Here is a 9,280-nt window from a genome sequence, read left to right on the forward strand (position 1 = left end):
AATATCATCTGCATTTTGAATAATGCATTTATGTAGCTCTCACTATCTCTGCAATCACAGCCTTCTGTGGAGCTCAGCTTGTGTGCTGGCATTGTTTTGTTTTTTTATGTGTCTACTGAGACCATACTTTTTTATGCTTTACCTTTTATATTGGCATCTTGAAAACAATGCAAAAAATCCATTACAAATGCGTATACACACGTTTCGGACGCATTTATTCACCGCCCAATATTGATTAAAAAAATGGTATGTTTACTGAGCATTCTGTTTTTCTGATCAGATGAAGGTAAGTTAATCACTGATACATAATCAGTGAATTGGCAGACTTCCCAACGTGCATTGTTTGAGACTTTTTTTGATGATGATGAAGGATAAAAGGAATTATGAATTATGTATTGATTAACTTAGTAGATAGAATTATCTATTAAGCTTGATTTTCATATTAAGGTTCTAAAGAAGTTAAAGAGGCTAACTGCTAGTGATCCTGTACAAATCTCAGAATCACCGGATTGATTTTAAGCTTTTCTCCTGATAATGAAGTCAGACAGCTCTGACCTGATTACCCAGCTGAATTTAGAAATTTAATTACATACATTTTCAGCTGCTGGAGTCAGCGAGGCATGGCGCCACAGATCTATCATTGCTGATTCTCCTCCTCATAAGCTCCTCTGAGGCGTGATGCCATGTGGCAACAAATGATTCCCATTTGGGGGGGAATATGGCGGTGAGGCTGCAGGACTGGTCCTCCGTCACCATCTGAAACTGCAATCAGAAGGTGGTTGTTTGTGACGGCAGACAGCCTCTTTGCTGGCATCATTTGTAACAGGAAGCACTGCGAGGCTGCCATCGCCATGTTAATGCACTCTCTGATCTCTGCTCAAATGCAGTCTTTAAATAAATTAACATTAGGCAAAGGTGAGCCTGAGGACAGACAGTAGTTTTGCCTGCTGTTGCATTTCTAAAGACTGAAATAACTTGGAAGTTAAAGTTTTAATGGCAGTTATAACGTCTTTAGCGCAGACGTGGCGTTTTTCTGAGTGATGCTAAATATGTGAGCAGGATATAGTTCATAGTCCATCCTTCATCACTCATAAGTGGTTGTATAGTGTAAAGTTTTTTCCAACTGAAACTCAAACATACGGAAGCCCTAAAAGGTCATTCCTTACATACATTTTATTTCCTCCGTTTTCTCGTGATAACGCGATAATTAATTTGAGATCTGGAGAATCAGTTTAGCAATTTCAGAGGAGCAGGAGAATATCGATCACATCACATGCCTTTTTATTAAAATAATGTTCACATTAGTGTGCGTCATCTGCGAAGAGGGTAAGTCAGGCTTCAGCTTTATCAGAGGCGTGAATGAGCCTGATGTCCACATTAACTACAGTTTGTTTGTTTTTTTAATTTATTGTAAACAATATTATATTACAACAACATGAATACCAGTACCTTTTCAAAGATGTAAACATAAACAGTCCAAAACAGTCCTAGTTTTTTTCCTGTTGCAGTGTATGTGAATGACATCAGCTGACAGGAAGTTACCAAGGACCAAGGCTGTTGCCTAGCAATGGAATTCCGTTGAAAAGGTCTAATAGTGTTCTTCAAGACACGAGAAGTCTTTACCAGGCATGACATGTCAGTTTGTGATGGAAATTTCACGCCTATCACGTTTCATTAATTTTCTATCACATTAATTATCTTGTTATCAAAAGATTATGATTATGACCCTTTACGGCTTCAGTGCGACACACACCTCCTGCTATGAAATCAATCCGTTAGCTGCTATGATACAGGTGTACCTACTGGTTAAATCTAGTTAATATTTAATTAATATTTTCTTTTATTTTAGAGTTCAAGATCAATCTTCAAAAGAGTTTCAATGTTTTTATGAGGAGAAAAGACATGTGCTTTTACAGAAAAAACACATGCTATCACTCTGCTAGCTAGCTACTGCCATTCACAAGCTAACAGCCAAGTATGATGTTTGTGGTTAGCTGGCTGCCCCAAATCATATTTGACTGGATACATTTATGTAAACACGCCCAAGTTCAAGGTGAGTCATCAAAAATTGTTGTTTTACTGAAAAGGAAAAGAAGTATTTTTTACAGTAAAAACACCTATGACTCACAAGTGTTTTTACCTTTTACTGAAAAAGATAAGAGGTATCTTTTACAGTAAAAACACCTATGACTCACAAGTGTTTTTACCTTTTACTTAAAAAGATAAGAGGTATCTTTTACAGTAAAAACACCTATGACTCACAAGTGTTTTTACCTTTTACTGAAAAAGAAAAGAGGTATTGTATACAGTAAAAACACCTATGACTCACAAGTGTTTTTACCTTTTACTGAAAAAGAAAAGAGGTATTTTTACATTTTATAGATAGTAATACATAGAGAGTACTTTATTCATTCCCGCGGAACTACCTGTGTGATTGTGATTGCTACAGTTTGCTCTTTCATGATGTCTCCAGGAATAAGACTTGGTCAGCCTAATGGTCGAGGCTACAGAAACCAAACCTGAATTGTAATCCATTAGCAATATTGTTTTCTGCTGTACATTATGTTGAAATACCTCCAACAAGCTTTGGTTCAGGTCAGAGTGTACCAGACTGTTCAGTAAAATGTTCAAGGAATGATCAAATACAGCCTTGTTTGTGTTTAAAGCATTAATTTAAAAGCTTTTAAACCAAACTCTCCTTCACTCTTAATGGCTCTTACAGATTTTGAAAATGTCAGTCACAAAACAAAAAGAAAATAGCACGAATGAATGTGTCCCTCCACCTCGCGCTGACATTCTCACATGCTCCGAAGTTAATGGAGTAAAGAAAAGGCAAGAATCATAAATGAGTTTCATTCTTTAATTTTCTGGGTTTTTACTCCTCACTAGCCAGCGGGGAGAAAAACCATTGACTTTATACGAACGTGTTGGAACTGCAGAAAACTTATTGGTAAAGTGATTTGATGTTGATTACAGAGTTGGCGTGCTGAAGGAGCAGCGCTGTGCGTTACAGTAGCTGGAGACACCTTTAACAAAAAAAGGAGGGTAAATTTAATAAAATGTGGCCTGACCTTTTCATTGCAAATGTTGCCAATCGTTGCCTCTTATTTCCCTGCAGCTCTGCATTCAGTCACTGGGGCTTTAATAGAGCAGGCGCTGAGTAAATGATGCAAACAGGGAAAAGTGGTGATGACCACCCCGCACAACTTCCCTGATTTTACACCCCAAAAGTCAGTTTAATAGACATAAAAATTGAAAAAAAAAAATGAATTTCCCCTTGTGGGATAAATAAAGGAATTCTTCTTCTTCTTCTAGACAAAATCATATATAACAGATGTCACAAACTGGAGGTGTAGAGTTTGAAAGAAGATTTATCAGACAGAGAGAGTTCAGACCAGAAACCAATTGGTGACGGAGTTTTACCTGGATGATTTATGATCCAGGAAGTCTGGTCTGAGTAATACATCCGCAATTTGATGGTTTATCAGACTTTCAAACACGGCATAGAAGTTCATGATAATATGTATAGACAGGACTTTGCAACAATCACAAGGTAAACCCTAGAAATAAGGAATGTGCGCTTGGTCTTATAATAACTGGTCAAAACCTTTTGACAAATGATGCATTCCAGTAAAATCCAGCTATGTACAACTTTTTATGTTTTTGACTGTTCCAGTGTTTTTGTCTTTTCCTGGTGTATAGTCTCAAGTTTTTTTTTACAGGCTCGCTTCTCGACAACCTATACTAACTTTAACCATTCAAGTGCTATGCCTAACCTTAACCATCTCGCAAGACTTTCAACCTGTTCTCATCTCAACTCCTCACATACTGCTGCTCACGGACGCTGTTTTAAACAAGGGGAACACGTTTACGTTGTGAACTCACATAAAACTATGTGGTTAGGTTTAGGTAGCAAAACCACTTGGTTAGGGTGAGGAAAGGATTGTGGGTGAGGTTAAAATAAGTTAATTTATAACATAAATACAATGACGCACAGGAGATGAACTGGTCTCCTCTTTACACAGTTTTTTTTCCCCGCTCTTAATCCTGTTTGGTGCATATTTCACAGAGCATTACCTTTGTTCCAGGGACAAGAGATGGATCAACCTCTGCTGTGAGAGTACTTAACAGTAGCGAGTTGGAGTGCATTAATAACATGCTCAAAAAATCTCAAAGCAGCAGTCCTCAACAAACCCCGCTCTTATATTTTCAATGGAGTCCAATAGTTCAAATGAATAATTCAGGCCGCTGCAGAGAACACATTTGATTGATGATGCTCATGATTTCAGGTTTGGGTACGAAGCTGGATAGTTGATTGGCCTTCAGTGGACTTGTGCCCGCAGTAAACGACATGTCCTCCTGGATGCCATGGCGCCCTTTATGTTGCATACAACAATGTTAATCAGGTTGGTGTTTGTTTCATTTCGTTACCAATATGTATTCATTTGTTTTCCCACATCTGACTTCTTTAATTTATTTCTCTAAATTGAGTTTTCACAACGTGGATGTTGTGAAACCTTGAACCTAATTTGCTGTTTGAAAAGTCTAAGCGTTTCTCTTTAGATAAACCTTGTTTTGTAGTTTATGATTGAGGAAAATCAGCTCAGAGCAAAGAATATTCCCACACGCTCAGAAAATCAACTTCATACTGGCAAAACAAGGCTGCAGTGCAGTTGATTTGCTCTTTAAAGTTTAAAGCTGCTCTTGGCCGGATTTTTCTTTTGCGTCCATTTTATCAGCATAACTCACAAACTTCTGCTGCGACAGAATAGAACAGCAGTTTTCCACTAATTGAGATTGTCTCTTGCCTGCATTAAATCCTAAAATTCACAGGAGGAACATCCTCTCTACACACAGAAACTGAAACAATTTAACTTAAAGTCTGCTGGTTAAACAGAATCAAGGATGAAGCTGATCAAGTGTAACTATTGTTTCTAAAGCATCAGCAACCATTCGGGTCTTTAAGTGTTTGCTGCGTGCAATCCACTGGCAACACTGTATCTCATTTCCAAGTCGTGAAATTCTTCAGTTTCAAAGGCTGAACCCAAATGTTTATTTTCTGAGCATCTGGATATGTGCAGGGTCTGCTGCCTTCTGTAATCCAACAGAAATATATAATAGTTGAAATGCACAGTAAAAGACTACACAAGTGTTATTATGGCTAATAATATCTTAACTTCAATCCACAAGCTATGCTATGTAGGCTTTTCCAGTTTAGCCTGAATTATACGTCTAAGTGAGCACTTACACAGAGAGCTATGGAGGACGTGTTTAACATGTGCGTTAAATCCGTAGTTGGTGCCCTTGTAGCGTCCTACTGGTATACCCTCTTAGGATGAAATTCACATCATGTGGACCCTTGCTTACTCACTGATGCAGAACATATAATCCAGGCTTACACCAAGCAGTTTATTTTTTTGCGGGTAAAAATCCGAAATAATCTTTCATTATATTATAGTGAATGTGTTCTGAGAGAAAACTTAGACTTCCGCACATTGTCTTAGCTCTGTTCCGGGCGACCGAGACGTCTGCACTTTTGGATTCAGCCGTTTAGCGGTGGCAGTTTTCATATCCAGTGAACGGGTTTCAGAGGCTTCATGAATTCCAAACCGCTATTATACAGACGACTGCAGTTTCAAAACATTATTTGCCCGTGGTAGGCTACAGCTGCATACCGCTAATCCAAACAACATCACACTTGACACACTTGGGACTTGAGAAATAAACCTGTCATGACATAGTTTCGTCCCCTAGCAATGCTAGCGTTCATTCTGAAAGTTACATCGCTGGCGCTTTAAATGTTTGAGTTTCTCTCTGGATAAAACTTTTCCGTGCAGGTTTGTCGTTGCCCTTATATATTTGTATATTTGTCATAAACTGAGGTTTTGGTTCAAGCAATTTTCAGATATAATCATCAAAGTTCTCCGTATAATTATAATAAAACACGATCACCAGAATTTCTACTTGACTGAGTCTCACATATCTACAGATTATCATACTCAAGGAGGCGGCAGATTGGTTTGGAGACGAGTAAATTGGATTTGGAGGAGAGCCAGGAAGGAGGGGCAGCTTTTCTCATAGCAAAAGTAATTCTTCATGTAATATAGCTGCAGGACTGTGTACTGCCAACACCGCCCTGCTGCTGCTGCTGCTGCTGCTGCTGATGCTGCTGTGTATAGGACGGTAGGGAAAGAAGAACAATTCCTTGCTCACTGGCCATATCCATAAACTTTAGGTTTTCTTGACAAAGTCATCATGAAAAATACCAGAAGGTACAGTCTCATCCTGCCACACCTCATTATGTTTGGGGAAACAGCGACAGTCAGCCGTGCGGGGATGGTGGGTGTGCGCTCAATGAGGAGCCGTAAAAGGAAATGGACTCGACAAAGGCTCCTCGACCGAGACTGCAGTCTTAATGACAGAGCTGACACAGGAGAAAAGATCTTTGTTGTCTTTGGAGAATCTGTCAAGTCATTTTGGACTGCAGTGCTCCCTGTATGCAACTCTCATTGCCATACTGAGACAACATTATTGATATGTCTCTACTCTCAACACTCATCTCGCGGCTTCGATCTCCGTATCTGAAGCACCCTTTTTGTTCCCTTTTATGAACAAACAATGCTGAATAGCTGAATGCAGCCCCATTAGAAACTGCAGACCATTCACTAGCTGATGCAGTGCAGTCTGAATAATTCCACTGATGCACAATAAAAAAAAGCAGAATGGTGTAGCGGTAATAAAACGCATATTCGTCTAGCTGTGCAGGACTAATTGTATGAATTTATCCCTGCGACATTTCATTATCAGTGCTTCAGACGCAGTTTACCTGAGCCTCGTCACCAAATCACCAATAAATAGCATATATTTACATAAAGCTACCATTTGTGGTGAGACTGAATGGATTGATTATTCCATTTTAACTTCTGCAGACAAAGAAATGAGTCCGTCACTGCTTGCATTTGTTCCTTATAATGTCATACAAAGTATATATTTATATATATAAATAATTACTCTGGATGCAAAGTTGCTGAGGAGCTTTTCATATAAAACAATGATAATGTTTTGCTAATAAACCTTCTATCAAAGCTTCACAGCACCGATATCACCCACATGTGCCGGCAGCCACAGCAAATGAACATGCAACAGAATGTATTAGGAAGGGAAAGTGCAAAAGTAATGACCCTGGCTTTAGGAATTTAATAACATGAGTGTGAGTCAAGAGGTTGTGTTGAGTGTTGATCATTATTCCCAGTGTTAGCAGATCTAACAGACAGGCATCTCTCATTAGACTGGTCAAGGTGAGAGGGAACAGATGTTTTTATGGAGATCTCTACTGGCTTCTGTACGATAGCAACACTCTTGGGTCCCAAAACAGCTATGTTCCCACACACAAAACTATATTCCCAATTACTTTTCAAGGGAAACGTATTTCCCAGCAACAGGAGCACATTGTCGCTGATTTAAACATGTGGTTGACATTGAGGATTGAAACAAAACTGCTTGATTCGGTTTTGAAAGAGATGATGTTTACCTAAAATAGGTATGTTTGTTACGTAATATTAGTTATGTATGTACGTTAAAGGGATTTTTGGGGATTTTGAACTGAGGATGTATAAGGTACTTATCCATACTCAGTGTAATACCTTCAGTAGATAATGGTCAGCATGAAACTGAGAGCAGGCAGAAGACCGGGCACAGAAGCTAAGCATTGTACTGCTGTGAACGAGGGCAGCAGCTAAACGTGTTTTAACCACCTAAATAAAAAATACCATAACCTTGTCAGACAGCCCTTTCCTTAGGAACTATATTTTCTGATCTGTAGTAATTTTGTAACTATGCATGAGCTCAACACTTGATCTTTGGCGGCAATAGTGCTACGGTTCTGACGGCAAGGTTAAAGTGTAACTCCGTTGATCACCAATTAACAGAGAAATCCCGGACAGTCGCTGACAGCTAGACATGGCTAACACTGAGTAGCTCGGGGCGGATCTAAAACGCATCTGAAACGGCTTTTTTTTTTACCACTAATACTGCTCAAAATACCACCAAACCTCTGCAGTAGCATGATAACAGTCCCTACGCATCGAACGAAGCACCAACAATGTACCAACAATGTAGTTAGCGACCCAGAGTTTATTAAAAAAGACTGTTTTACAATGCTACAAGCCTTAGCAGCCGGCTAGATCCATGTTGAGAGGCAGCCCAAACAAGTTGATTGTTCTACTGCAGAGGTTTCGTGCTATTTTGAGCAATGTTAGTGGTTAAAAAAAGCCATTTTGGATGCGTTCGGCGCTCCCTCGTTTATTAAACCTCATGAAACATAAACGCTGTGTCACTTCCTGTCGCCGTTTCTGGCTTTGAATAGAACATCAAATTCATAAGATACCATACTAATTTGTGTGCATTACTTGATATCCTACGAACCTGTTGATGAGAATGTCATTAGTTTTGAAGGTATTTGTGTTGGAAAAACTTTATCACAGTTCATCTGAGGGGAACATGAACGTCTATCAAATATCATTGCAAGTGGTATATTCATCCACATCTAATGTACTAAAGAAGTTTGTGCTGGATTGACTCAAAACATACAACAGTGCCCATGTGTTCATCATGACGTCGCCTCTGGGCAGCAGTGTGGTTCGCTGACGTGTTTTCAATAGCTTTTGGACAATAATGGAGCTCTCTGTGGCACAGAGGAATATGATATGTCACGCTTTGGCTACACAGACAAAACTTGTTAGTGGGTTTAATTCATTGTTGGTTTTGGTGATTTCATAAGAAAAATATAGAACATAAGAAAGCTGACAGACTTTGCCTGGTGATGTATCTTCTTGCCGTTTCTGTTAAACACCTCGCCTCCCTATAATTAGAAAATATAACTATGTTTCTGGAGTCAGTTACAGGTCCGTATAGCTCAAAGCGCGGGGGAGGTGTTGGCCAATGCTACCGTACTCGCGGCTGCTTTAATAGAAAACCCTCTAAATGTAGCAGCTGTATCAGCCTCCACAGCTGTCACCGCAGGGATCCGTTTGATTTCTATGAGCTCCACCTCTGCTTGGCTTCCAGCAACACTAATGACCCAACTCTGTGTCACTGCCGAGGTATTTGATAGCCACGGATGAGACACTTTAGAGAGCATAAGGGAGGAAACATCGAGCTTCATTTAGCCAACAGTGTGCTCACTGCAGTAGCTGCTGCGGTTTTCAACTCGCTGCTAATAGACTTTTCAAAAGGGTGATTGACATGTGAATTAATGCTCAACAGTGTCTTATTACTCCAG

The sequence above is a fragment of the Echiichthys vipera genome (genome assembly GCF_963691815.1).
Source record: "Echiichthys vipera genome assembly, chromosome: 19".
Taxonomy (NCBI): domain Eukaryota; kingdom Metazoa; phylum Chordata; class Actinopteri; order Perciformes; family Trachinidae; genus Echiichthys; species Echiichthys vipera.